The sequence below is a fragment of the Rhinichthys klamathensis genome, unplaced genomic scaffold, assembly GCF_029890125.1.
Source record: "Rhinichthys klamathensis goyatoka isolate OS25496 unplaced genomic scaffold, OSU_Roscu_1.1 h1tg000082l_1, whole genome shotgun sequence".
NCBI lineage: Eukaryota > Metazoa > Chordata > Actinopteri > Cypriniformes > Leuciscidae > Rhinichthys > Rhinichthys klamathensis.
The window spans coordinates 401307-415968 of record NW_026606624.1 but is presented as its reverse complement, the minus strand read 5'-3'; the positions used below and the strand labels follow the sequence as shown (position 1 = coordinate 415968).

Here is a 14662-nt window from a genome sequence, read left to right as displayed (position 1 = left end):
TGAGGGGCCATGCATGGAGGGCCCACAGATCGGGGCGGGGATGGAGGATCATCCCATTGGCCTGCTTGAGGAGGTCTAGCCTCAGCGGAATCGGCCATGGGGCAGATTGCATCATCTGCATCAGTTCTGGAAACCACGTCTGAGACAGCGGGGAGTGCGAATACTGAATTATCTCGACGATTGGCTAGTCCTAGCACAATCAGAGAGCCAGTTAGTGACACACAGGTCTTGGATTATCAGTCATCTAGAATGCCTGGGTCTAAGAATCAATTTTGCAAAGAGCATGCTATCCCAAAGCCAGAATATTTCTTTTCTGGGTATAGTGCTAGACTCAGTGCAGATGATGGCGCGCCTCTCATCAGAGCGCGTGCTCACTATCCGGCGCCTTGCAACATCGTTCAGAGCGGGCGCGCGCCCGTCAAGCGATTTTCCCGTCGCTCGGGCGGTTGCTTCCTGTTGGCAGAGCGCGAGCGGCGTCGGAAGTCAGTTTCAGGTCTGGGCTGAGAGACGGGAGGTGCCGTCTTGACTCGCTGCTGCTGAGGCGGCTTTTGGCGGCTCGACGATGAGCTAGATCGCTTGGGCAGGAAGTGACGCATAGCCTGCGAATCCTTATGGGCTTCGGTGAAGCGCTCAGCGAACTCCTTCACCGCTGGTCCGAACAGGCCGCTTTGGGAGATAGGCGCGTCGAGGAACGACGCCTTATCTGCATCCTTCATCTCTGTTAGCGTCAGCCACAGATGGCGCTCAAGGAGAGTCAGGTTAGCCATGGCACGGCCGATGGATTGGGCGGTGGCTTTTGTGGCTCGCAGTGCTATGTCGGTGGCGCTGTGCAGATCCTTGAATGCCTCAGGATCAGGTCCAGACTCGTCCATGGTGCGGAGAAGTTTGGCTTGAAACACTTGGAGGACAGCCATAGAGTGAAGCGCTGACGCAGCTTGGCCGGCGGCGGCGTATGCGCGACCGACGAGGGCTGAAGTAGATCGGCAAGGCTTCGAGGGATGAGAAGCTTTGGCTTTCCATCCAGCGGTGGAGGGTGGGCACAGGTGATTGGCCACAGCCTCCTCGAGGGGCGGAGTCCCCTCGTAGCCTCTTTCTTTCGCGCCGTCCACAGAGGAGAGCGATGAAGAGAAAGAAGGCTTCAGGCGAGCAGAGTGCGGGGTTTTTCACGACTTCGTGAGTTCGTCGTGAACTTCCGGGAAGAAAGGGGAGGGCCTTTGCCGAGGAGCCTGCCGGCACCCCTGCAGGAACCACTCGTCCAGTCGGCTGCGGGCGGGTTCTTCCGGGGAAGACCAATCGAGCCCGAGGTCTTCCACGGCCTTAGACAGGATGCGGACGATCTCCGAGTCCATGCTGGAGCCCACGCTCGTGCCCGCTAACGTCGATGGCGCGGGGTCGAAGGACGAACCCGGCCAGTCGTCGGATGCAGCATCAAAGGAAAGGCTGTCATCCTTTTCGTCGTCATCCCCTGACGCGCCAAACGAGACGAGACCCATTGCTCTGCTGGAGGGGTGCTGGTCCGCCTGTGTGAACTGGACTGGCGGCGGGGAGTCTTCGGGTGGTGGTGAGGCACGCGGGGATTGGCCCGGCGTGACGTCACTGCAAACCGCGTGCTCTGGCGGCCTCTGTGAGCGGCCTTTCTTCTTGCGCGGCTCGACCAGAGGGGATGGAAGCACGGTGGTGGTGGGCTCTTTCGCGGCGAAAGCGGCGAAGCGAGCGCGCAGCTCGGTGAGGCCCAGGGCGTCACACTCGGGGCATCCGCCTCGAGTAAGGGCAGCCTCTGCGTGGTCCGGTCCCAGGCAGCGGGCGCAAATGATGTGACGATCCCCGTCCTGAAGAGGGCCTCGACACGAGGCGCAGGAAGGCATTTGAAACAACGCCCAGTTGATTTGCTCTTTTAGAAAAGTGTCGCGGGGGCGAACACTGGTAGCTTTGAAAGGATATAGGTGATGCGCGCCGGATGGCTTAGCAGAAGGCGATCGAAGGCGGCTGAAGGCGCCGGCGTCCTCGTAGCAGTCCTGCTGTAGGCTTGTCGACGGCAGCGGCGAAAAGACTCCAAAAATCTGGAGGATCCAGCGAAGAGAAGGTCTTTGCTGAAGGAGATTAAATCTAAAGAACTCAGATGACGGAGCCCCCAATATATAGCCCTTGGCCACGCCCATCTTGGCGGGCTCTGACGCGCGCGGGCGCGAAGCACGCTCATTGGAAGCGGGTTCAGAGTCGCCCCGTCATAGGTTCGTGCGGTTGCCGCAGCACAGCCAAGGAACCTCTCGAAAGGGAAAGAAGAGTTTGTGGGATATTTCACTGTTTTATGATTTGACTGTAACCACATACATGGATATAATAAAATGACGAATGGAAAAGAAACTGTCGACAGTCTCAGTAAGTTTAATTCATATACATTTATAGTTCGAGTGTTGTAATTTTATGATGCAAGTTTAGCACTGCTGCAGATCATTTTACAGTTTCCCTGCATTATGTTGACTATTAGGGACAAGAAACTTGATTATTTGTCAAATTCGAATGACGTTTTAGTAATTTATGACAGAATGAGTGAGTTTAATTTGTTGATTGATCGATCGTTAATCTAATAAATGATCTAATCCACTGAACACTGCTGTGGTGGTAATATAAAAACACTCTCCCAACAGCATACTGTTTCTTTTGAGCCTAATTCCTAGTCAAATTAAAATAATATAGTTGTATGTGTTACTTCTGATGGTATTTTGTATAGATATATGGCTAGACGTGCAGTCTACCAATAACATTAGAGCGACAGCACTACGAACGCCCACAAGCGACTTTTAAGCCCCGTTCACACTACACTCGACGAAGCGACGCGATACCATTTATTTCAATGGTGAGCGGGCGACTTCCGGCGACACGCGCGACAGCGACCGTTGGCGACTAGATGGGGCGTTTCTAGCGACGCGACAAAGTTGAGAAATTTTTAACTTTATGCAAATGAAGAGCGATTTTCGCGAGCGACAACCAATAGGATTGGAGCGCACGTGATCCTTCTCCTCAGCCCCTGGGCCTGCAGTGATGGATGGCAAGAAAGCTGATTCGCTGTCTTTTGGATGTCATACTAGTCAACCAGTAGTGGGAACGCCCACTAGCGACCTCATCGCCAGCGCCTGGCGACTTGCAGCGACAAAGTCGCGTGTAGTGTGAACGGGGCTTCACAGTCCAGAGACAAGCGACATGTAGCGACAAAATCACTGGCGGTGTGAACGGGGCTTTAATTACAGCTTTTGTTCATACAGCGCGCATTCCGGGACTGAACACGGCAATGTTATTAGGTCCCCAACCTGACATCAATCCCGCGTCGTGTTTGCGTTCACACGGAAGGAATATTTCCCGGGATCAACGCGCTGTGTGAAAGGGGCTCATGTTGCTTTAATGTCGCAGACTGTACGGGGCGGAGTCACGTGACTACACACGCGGTAATATGTTTTAAGGGGGAAGTACATCAACACACAGTGGACGGGAATATCAATAGGATGAAAAAACCGACATGGTAAAATTACGTCGGTTATAGGCTCTGAATTTCGGTTTCGATTATTTTTCGAATAATCATCCATCCAGCCCTATTATTGATTATTCAGACTTAATTACAGATGAAAGCTTTATTCTGTTTTTAGGCTTTTATAAAGCATTTGATTCTGTTGCAGTGGCGTAGGTTTGATTTTGAAATTGGTGGGGACGGGGACATCAATGTATAAATATATTTTAAGTTTTGATCGAAATTATTGATAGGGATATATCAGTTTCACTGGATATTGGTAGGGACACGTCCCTAGCGTCCCTACTAAATTCTACGCCCCTGTTCTGTTGAGCATCATTTTCTTTTTCATGCCTTAGAAAAGTAGGCCTATGGTTTTGGTCCTTTTTTTTATCAAAGCAGTTCAAACACTTTATGCAAACAGTAACTGTTCTGTCAAATTGAAAACAAGCTCATATACCAGATTTAATTTGCAACGTGGAATTAGACAAGATTTATTTTTATTATCTGGACAATTGCTTTCCATTCATCTGTGCAGGGCATTGATATTGCAGACAGGCAGATTATACTGAGTCAACTTGCGGATGAAACATTGTTTTTGTTCAGGTTGCTTTAGTTATCAATGTAATTGGTTTATTTTCTCGAGCATTAGGCTTACACTTAAATACTAATTAATGTAAGTTATTTTCAATCAAAAATTGTCATTTGACAAATATAGATGGCATCCCAGTGAAAGATAAAGTCACTTATCTAGTTATAGTCATTTCGAAGGATATGAAGAGTAGATGTGTTAATAGCTGGTTACACAGAGATTTGTCTCTCAAGGCTTTACTTTCTAAAGCAGAGGGTCTGCTCTGGCCACATCTGCAGACCTCATGGCTCCTGAAGCAGGACTATGGCATGTTCATACAGGTGATCAGGAACTCTGGACATCTTTTTCCTGGTGTTTTTCAGAGTCAGTAGAATGGTCTCTTCAATGTCCCAAGTTATTGTAACTGTGACTTTAATTGTCTACTGCCTGCAAACTGTTAGTGTCTTTGGGACTGTTCCAAAGATGCATGTGCAATAATTGTTTATAGTTAATTGAACAAGCATGAAAAACATTGTTTAAACCTTAAGAGTAAAAGGCACCACCAGGATTATGTTTTACCTCATCAGCATGCTTAATATGTCACTAATGGCATTAGGCAGGCTCACTTGAAAATTCAATATTCAATAATTAATGATATGTCTTGTGTATGATGCACATCGTCCCTTTGAGTCAAGATCTGGGTTTCTGAAGAACTAACCACAAATGGTACATTTGCCTATTATTCTAATACTGAATCAGTTACAAAAATGCTAACGTGAGGAAGGGAGCCTGAATGACTCCAAACTTGTTTTACAGAAACACTATCCGTGCCCATCCTGATGTCCTTCTGTCCCTTACAGTGGACCATAAACACAGTTTCTCCACCAAACCCACTTCATGTTAGATCACACACAATGGCACCCTTGTGATCAGACAAGAGTGCCATGATGCATTCATCACTGAGGAATCCCTGACTGTTTGTTAGATCACAAGTCAAAAGGTCAGTGGTATGTGATGTGTGAAATGGTGGGACCAAGCACTGATGGAGAGAAAGGATTGTCTGTCTCCAATATTTTATCCATTCCTGTATGACATGTATGACATGACATCTCAACCAATGAGAGCCACAGAACATGCATGTCATGGCGATGATGTTTGGCTGATGGCATCACAAGTCAAACCCTTCATTAGTGACTATCCTGAGCTGTGATGTCCAAGACAGCATATATGGGGAAATATGTTTATTTCACACTTTAAATAGTCCTGGAAATATAACTAGGCACTGGTAAAACATTTACAATAATATAATGAATGTTACAGATATATAGGCCTACATATTGCTTTCAGGAATTCTTATTTAGCAAGAATACAGCTAATTTGGAATGGCTGTAAATGGCTTGCAGATGCTGTAGTTACAGCATAACAGCCAAACCTTTACCCCTTGGTCTCAACACCAATATAATGAACAATATAATTGCTTATATTTTTATAAAGCAGACCAAACTGGTTTGTTCATGCAATACAGCATTACGATTGACATGATGCAGACTGGCATTGACTGCGCAGTAAAGGCCAGTCTGAATCAATACTCAAAACACAGAGCATGGATGTCCAAAACTAATGTCAGTTGTGCATTTGTGTGGGGGGGATGTCTCTGGAAGAAGTCCCATAGAAGAGAAACTTCAAAAGAGATCTCAGTTGTTTTAGCAACAATAAAAAATGACCAATTGGAGATTTATCACATTAATTGCTTTAGGCGAAGCATCAAAGGCAACATTAATATTAAAACACACCCGAGAACTCCATGAAGTCTACTGTATTTTGAAAGAGAAACCAATAATATTTTCCTCAGGGGCAGGTCAATTGCGGTTTTGGACTTAGTAAGAATAGTACCTGTAGCTGTTTGGCTGTTCATGTAAAGCATTATGTATATGTTGTTCTGCTTTCATTCTCTTGAAAAATTGTAGCATCCTTAATAGGGTGCATGTGTGAAGAGATGTTATAATAAACTTTTTCTATGTACATTTCAGATAAAAGCTCCCTTACTCTTGATGTATCTCTTCAGTCCCAAAGACATTACACAATACTGAAGTTGTCAACACAGTTTTAAAGTATAATTTTAATTTCACTTGTAACATTAAAATAACAATAAACATAATTTACTGTATGTAAAATGATTCAATATAAAACTGGAATCCTTTACTGAAATGCTGACCTTTACATTTTAGCTAAATATGATTAGACAATGTAGGACCCTGCAGCATCAATACCTGCTCATGTTTACATCTGCTTAATTTGCCTAGCTTGAACTACAGTAAGTGAAAGATTAATTTTTACTCCTATAAAACCAAATGTACTGATATTGATACTGATACTGTAACCAAACCAAATATTGAATACAAGACCTCCACATCAACTTGATCAATAACTTTCTGAAAACCCCACAATCTACATATTTTCTGGATATTTTCTAATTGCCAATATGTTCACCTCTGTGTCACAATGCACACGTCTTCTGACAGCAACATCACAGAAAAAAATATGTTGTTGTTTATTTATATTTCAAAAAGAATATTGACTAGATTGAAGCAACTTGCATATTCATAATTAGTATCGTTTTTTTCCTGCAGTCTGCAACCCATTTTTGAGTCGCAACCCACCAGTTGACAACTACCGGTTCATGCTATAAAACTATGGCGGGGGCAGTGTATCAACACAATGAGGAGACTTCCCTTTCCACTTCTTATCCGTGTCCCAAGCGTCCATCTCGTGAAATAGTTGGAGTTATCTCAAGACAGCTCAGAGATATGCTGTCTGTGATTCATACAGATTGATGATGTCATCCTTGCCCACAGGGTATTAAACCGGCACATGTGCTCAGGATGAATGAATGCACTGCAAAATCTTAAAATGTGTCAAATTTTAAGAGTGTGTTGCTACAGTATGTGTGTATTTTTTGCAAGTATATATTTACCTTGCACAATCTGCTTTTCAATGTTAGCTGACACAGACAAAAATGGCATGATGTATTTATAATAACATCAGTGCATTCTGACTTAATTGCAAGTTCCATGGAAACAGCACCTTAACCTTCTACTTAAACTGTGGAATGGCTGTGTACACACCTCTACATGTCCTCTATTGTAACAAACGCACATCCTCGAAATGTGCCACCTCAGCAATGGCTGATTTTGCAGACCACAGACATCCAAGTATGCATTATTCATCCTTGGGGTTGTCTGTAATGCACTTTTCCAAATGAACATCAAAGTTGGCATGGAATGAAAATTAACCCTATCTATTTCCTAAATGCATGTTAAAGATCTTGCTGTGAACAATTTATCCGTGCATATATATTTTTTTTATTAACGTTTTGACCTCACACTTTTAAGTCAAGTCACATTAATTTATATAGTTCTTTATACAACAGAGATTGTTTAAAAGCAGATATATATTAATAAACAGGAAAATAACAGTGTAAATGTTGTAAATTTAATCAATTATGAAACAAATTTCAGCTTTAAATCAGCTCTGCAGAAGATAACAGTGTAATTATTCTGCTCAATTTTCAGTGTTGTTTAAATTCGGTTCAATAACAGTGTCGATGTAGCTGTGACAGGAAGGGCATCCGACGTAAAACCTGTGCCAAATCATGTGTGTGTGAAGCGGACCCTGGACTCTGAGCGGGAATAACGCTAAGAAAGAGAGAACAGTGTCGATGTAGCAAAGTTAGTGTCATTATCCAGCTCAATTTTGTTCCCAAAGAGCAACATAGTGTCAACCCAAACCGGCCCACATCTGGGCCGTGTGGAATCCACCTGTACCAGATGTGAGCCGACACTATGTTGCTGTCTGGGTTCTCATCCATCCGATATAGTGTCAGAGCAGTTAAATCGATAATATTACTGAATATTAATTGTCATTTAAAAAAATGTCATAACTGGACCTTCCAGTGGAAATGACAGACATCTCTGTGATGATGTGAGCAAGACTTCTCCAATCATTTAGTCAGCTTAAACTCCACCAGTTCAAGCGCATGTTCATTTGCCTCCACTTCTGGGAGAAACGGTCACATCTCAAAATCCAATCAAAAATCTGTGCATAGAACCAAGTACTTGCCCTAAATTGTTTCTTTTTCCAGACTGATCTCATGAAATGGCGTATGTATGACACGCCAATTCGTATTTCATTTTTGGCGTGCTATCAACACGCATAATCGCTTTTCAGCGTGTTTATCAACGCCTTTGACTTAACGTTATATTACTGTATTATGTATATATAAATATATGACCTACCCCAACCCCGTCCCTAAACCTACCCGTCACTGGGGTTAATACCATTTATGAGTCTTCTCCTACCATCCTAGGAAAAGAAATATCGCTCCACAGATGTAGATATAGATTTTGCTTCGTTTCACTCGGACATTTAACGGCGTACACATACACGCGGAATCACTCGGACATTTAATGGCGTAGACATACACGCAAAAGATTTCGGCGTGGACATACACGCGGATAGCTCAAAATGCGTATAGATAACACGCCACTTGAATTGAAAGTGGCGTGTATGTTTACGCAAAGTCATGATGTCATGTTGCTTTTTCGATAATCTGTAGTCTATAACTTGGATGTATGTCACAATACAGAGGAAAAGATCTGGCACCACAATAAAATGCAGTGTCAACGTGTGTAAATGACTGAAGCATGGAATTCCATTGGCCACCTGGTAATAGTGATGCCAAAACACGGTATAGCCATAAAACTCAACAACAAAGAGAGTCATGTAACAGGTCATTGTTCACTCAGATTGTTCATTCACATCCTCGAACCTTCAAAGCATGATGTGGTTTGGCATGGACAGATTCAAAAGATCTGTTCAATTCTGCCTTTACATCAATTGAAAGAATCACATAAAAAGCACAAGCTCCTCTTTCACCTTCTAAACAAACAGTAGTGTTTCATTTCTCTCGTGCTGTTGTGTAATGTGTTCTCAAAAAGAGGTCTTCATACAACCTTTCACTTTTTGAGGAGCTCAAATGCCCCAGGGAGTCAGGCAGGAACCTTCAAATTATTGCTAACGTGTGGATGGAGCTCCCTCCACCCAATATCCAGTATCACATCCGCTAGGAGGCCTTTGTCATCCCAGAGGGCCCAAAAAGCCCCAGCTGGGTCCCTTCGGATTGGAGAGACCACTGACAGGGTATGTTTGTACTGCAGCTCTCTCTCTCGGACATGCATGGACTGCTAATGATGCGGAACTGTCACAGAGAGAAAAGGAGGGAAATGGAACACTGCCCATTTTTAAACCATCTAATTCTGGAAATGCAAAAGGAAGTCGGTGTTGACTGGCAGCTAGATGCAGATTAGGAGTTCCAGGATTGTGAGGCCCCTCAGTACTACACAAAGTGTGATTGTGGAATTTACATTGGAATTAGTCCATGAAAAAAATGTATCTCTAAATCAGATATGTGGTTGTACAATAATTCCTGCTTTGCGTTTACCACCTCAGAGTTGCATCTGTGTTAGAAGTTACTAACACTGGGTTAAGGGGATTGTTCACCCTAAAAAAATACTTTTTTTTCATTTATACGCACCCTTGTGCTGTTCCAAACCTGCAAGACTTTTATTGCTCTGTTAAACACAGAAAGAAAAAAACTATTTTTATAAATTGCCTCAGCACTCGACCCAACTGATATTTTTCAAAATATCATCTTTTGTGTTCCTCAAAAAGTCATACTGTTAAAAAATGATTTTTCAAAGTTGTGAACAAAACAAAGATTATTGGAGTATATTTTACAGGAAAATACTATTTCAGTTTTTCTACTTCAAAATGTCTTGTTTAATTCAATGTGAAAATAGTTTCTACACTATATTTTTTTCAGGGCAAGTTTTGGAACGGCATTAGGGCGAGTAAATGATGACAGAATTTGAATTTCATTTTTGGGTTAACTATTGCTTTAACTGTCTGTGAGAGGGTCTCTTTGGGTTGAGTGAGTTTTGTAAGACCCCTCTGTTCCCCAGTGAGCCACTGAAATAAGGAAGAGTGCACACCCTCCTCTTCTGTCTTCTCTTCTCCTACCCCCACTCTACAGAAAACACCCCTTTTCATGGTCCCCATGCCTTTGTTGCATGAAAGGGGAGCAAACTTAGAGTGTTAGTGTGTGAGAGAAAATGTTAGATTGATAGACCAATAAACAGAACAACTCACCTTTTTGTCCTCAGTAGTACTAACACAGGAAAGCTTCAGCACCTCCCAAGAGTGACTTTAATCCCAACAACCTCCCATGCACTTCCTGCTATGAAATCAGCTGTCTCCTTGAACACATCCTCATTCTCTGTTTATCCACTGCTGTCGGACTGAGGCCTCTGAGAGGGCGGCAAATACTGCTGTTTACTTTCCCACAGGCAGCAAGTTCCCGACTCTGCGCACTAACCGCTCCACTCCTCCTTGCTTTCGTAGCCCCCCTCTTCCCCCGGCCTCTGTCACTCCCGTCTTTTCTTTCGCTCCTTCCCTCCCCTGCTGTTGGGCAGTTAGGCTCTTCTGAACAAGCATAATAGCTGTTAAGCTCCACCAATGGCTGAGCTGCCGGCAGATTTGTCGTCCAATTAAAGTCAGGTTAGTTGGTCAAGGGGCAGAGTCTAGAAGGGGAAAAAAAGAGTAAGACAAGCCTGGAGAAGGAGGGAGGGAGAGAGAGAGAAAGACAGAAAGAGAGACAGGGATTACAGCATCTCCAAGCTGGGCAATTGTGGAGTCAATAGTATTAACCGAGTTAGTGATCATTCAGTATTGTGCAGTGATGGCATTAAAGCACATCTCTTTAAATGATTTTTGTCAGTTTTGAGGATACATTACATGCAGTGGAAAAAAAAATGTCTACCCTTATATAAATTTATATATAAAAATACACATTTTCAACACAGTCCCTACAAATGTTAGCCTGGATGCCAGCCCGAACCCCGCCCACAACATTTTTTGGTTGGGAAGTTCGGTCTGGACTCACTCCATTGAGGAGTAATTATGATCGGTTCAGAAATGGTCGGCCAATCAAATTGCCAGGGCGGGCTTTATACGATGATGGACAGATGATCTGCAGTTACGTAATCATCACGTTATCAAAGAGCGCTTGGGTTGAACTGGTTTCCCTCAAAGATGACTGCAGCTGGAGAATAGAGATGTATAGATTCCGCTATCGCGTCTGTTGTAAAAGAAATCGACAGCGCATTAATTTTAAAAGACGAACAGAGAACTGCAATCAAGGCATTTGTCGATCGGAAAGATGTGTTTGCCGTTCTTACTACGGGATTCGGCAAAAGTTTATTTTATCAGCTGGCTCCGATGGTCGCTAAGAAGATGGGACGCATTGAAAACCCTGTGGTCGTTGTGGTTTCTCCTTTGGTCGCACTCATAGAGGACCAAGTAAAAGAAGCAACACTCATTATTTTACTACTTCTTCCAGCGTGCGTGTAGTTGAGTTCTGTTGACAATTTGCGTAGCTCATAAAAAAACACTTACTGCGTTGCTCTGATTGGTTGTAGGTCTATCCAATTGAGTGCAGAGTTATTTTTTTTTCCTGGTTCGGTTAAGACACGCCTCATAATCAAAGCCCTATGGAGCAGTATCAGACTCACATTCTGACTAGAATATGAGTATGACAAAGTCAGGCTATACAAATGTATCAATGACCAAGAAATTAGCTCGTCTTGCAGTCAGCAAGACAATGGGAATCATCTCGCATACTTCAGACTTTAATGTGAGGGCATTTATAATGCAAAACCCCTCTAAAACACTTTATGTGGAAAAAAAATGTCAAAACATAAACTGATTAAAAAAACATTTTGAATAAATTTTGAAATATACATTTTGAAATATTTTAAATGCTTATATATCTATTTAAAAAATAACATTTAAAAATACATTTAAAAAAAACTTGCTATAAGTGTGGCTTCGGTGATTGACTAACTGGGATTATTGTTGATTCGATTGCTTCTATACACATCATTCACAGCAGCGCCATCTTTAAAGGGAATTAAAGTGAGGCTGTGAGGGATAGGCACATCTCTTCAGTGGGTTGTACTGTTATTTAATGTGATTTTGGAATGCTCTTCTGACGAAACACTGCAAAACTATCTTTCCAAGAAATTTCAGAAGACAAAACTCCAGACAACATGAGCCAACACAGTCTCATGAAAGTGCGTATCTATACCACGAATGTTATTTCTCGTGTCATTTATACGCCAAAACTGGTTTTTGCGTGCATATGCTACGCACTGAAAACCCTTGGGTAGGATTAGGGGGGTGGGGGATGCGTGCGTATTACACGCCATAAAGTGCGTATCATATGCACGCGAAAACTGCGTATGCACGCAAAAAACATTTTTGGCTTATAAATGGCACGAGAAATAACATTCGTGGTATAGATACGCACTTTCATGAGATCGGGCTGCATGAGCTGTGATCTATGAGGTTGCAGCTTTTTACAGAGGAGGCTATTAAAAACATTGTAAGTCTATCCCTCATGGCCTCGCTTTCATACCTGTTATGGCGTTGAATAAGCTTTTTTGTTCTCTCCATTTGTAAGTCGCTTTGGATAAAAGTGTCTGCTAAATGATCAAATGTAAATGTAAATATTAATATTCCTGATTGGTCACCTTTTTCAGGAATATAAATAAATTTCCTCCCACTACATCAGCGAAGGACCACCTTTCAGCTTCAGTGAGTACTGCTCAATCATCCACTAAGCTGAGCTGAAGAGAGTTTTTAAAGTTTACAAGGTTACATGCAGCTTTAAACAAAAATAACCGTCCAGTCCAAACATTTGGAAAAAGAAGACATCACGCTTGTGGTTCGATTAGAATTGAAGTATAAGAACAATGCACAATTCCTGCTTTATCAACTAACAGTAACACACTGATGTGCATGATATATGTGCTCGTAAAAATGATGAAATCAGAGATCGAAATCCGATCACAGACACGTTTTGGACACAGATCACCTAAAACAGCGGTCTGGACACCAGGTATAAACAAGGCCTATATAACGGTACCTCATAAGGCTATAGTCCTCAATGCATGTCTGATGTCAAAACAGGGGTGGGCACACCAGTCACCATGTTCATTATCCCAAAAATGGATTCAGTCATTTACACAGTATTTATTTATTATACTTTCATAAACGTGCCATATATTAAATGTGGCTACTATGACTCACTGGAGTCAGATTAATCACCCCTGAGTGATACCTCCAAGCACAGTGTTGACATCTCTGTAATAAAAATGTCCATTCAGCAGATGAGGGTCTCATCTGAAAACAGCTCTCACCACAGGAAAGCTCACAGGAATAGTCCTGCTAGATTTTTCTGTTGGCATGTATTTCCTCATAACAAATCTGGACTAGAATTGCCAGTGCACTTTGCTCTAGTTTTTACACAATTTCAATAAAGACGAAAAATATCTGTATTTGTGCATTTGAGAACTGCAGATAATAAATATACCTCCTAAAGTTACTCTAAACAGAACTGTACATTTATTAACACAACATAAAGCCATAAGTACAAATTTGTGAGAAAAAAACATTCATAACATCTGTTATCATTGAATGAATTAGATACACTCTTTAGATATACAAATATATATACGGCTGCTTGACCAAATCAATGCTATAAGACTTTTGAACAGGCAGCATATACTACTGCTCCCTTAAATGCTAAAATTTATTCTCAATACAAAAATAAAAAATAAAGTATTTTAATTCATCCCAAAAAGTATTTTGTGTGCTGTCTTTCTGTTCAGTCATCATAGCTAGTGACCAGTCTGTGGCCAACAACCAGGACAGCCCAGCTACCAGTCTCTGTCCCATTCCAGTGGCCACCAGTCAGTACAACTTTGCTACCAATCTGTGTCCCAGCAGCCTGGATTCCAGGTCTTATATGTCAGAGCAATCAAGTCATGGGTCTCGTTCCAGTCTTGAATCCCAACCTCTGGAGCAACCCAGTAATGTACCAGTTTCTACAAGCTATGAGTCTGTGGTGCAGTATGTCCAGCCTGGCTTTCAAGATCCTGCACCTCCATACTCTCAGACTACTCAAAACAATCGTCTATCTCCAGGAAAATTGAGGTTGTTGCATTAAGTGAAGTCATAGCTGCATACTTTGTTTTGTTTTCTTCATATCGTGTTTGCTTTTAAAAAAAAAGGTTTGTGATTTTGGTGTTTACTAGGTGTGTGTGTGTGTCACCTCAAGTGTCTACTGGGGAAGTCTTTGACCTGTAATAGTCTTTAGTATTCTTTGTGCTGCATTAGCATGACCTCATTTTTGTTTGACATAATCTGATTTGTTCTCTCTTTTGCCTGTTTACACCTGGTGATAAGATGAGTTTTGGTTGATCGGATCAAAATGATGCTAAATACAGGTTTAAATGGGGTCTAAAATGTTTTCAGCTTGTCCACTTTCAACAATTTCCAGAGGTAGCTGAATGTATTTAACTGGATTGCTTTCATAGTGTAAACGCTTGTGTGGTCAAATGCGTTCAAACGGCCACAAAAGACTGCCTACTGACCCAATGCATTAACATTATGGGAAGCATGCTAGCCAG

The 14662-nt window shown here is 42.5% G+C and overlaps 1 protein-coding gene across 2 annotated transcripts in view; it reads right to left on the bottom strand.

Moving 5' to 3' along the window:
* arhgef10la (Rho guanine nucleotide exchange factor (GEF) 10-like a) overlaps nt 1-10732 on the bottom strand; it is a 153035-nt gene extending 142303 nt beyond the window's left edge. Inside the window, exon 1 of one of the 2 annotated variants that reach the window (XM_056251368.1) lies at nt 10281-10732. The gene's annotated coding sequence lies outside the window, so the exon portion shown is untranslated. The remainder of the gene's footprint in view (nt 1-10280) is intronic. The other variant, XM_056251369.1, reaches the window with a different exon arrangement.
* Nucleotides 10733-14662: the final 3930 nt, after the last annotated feature.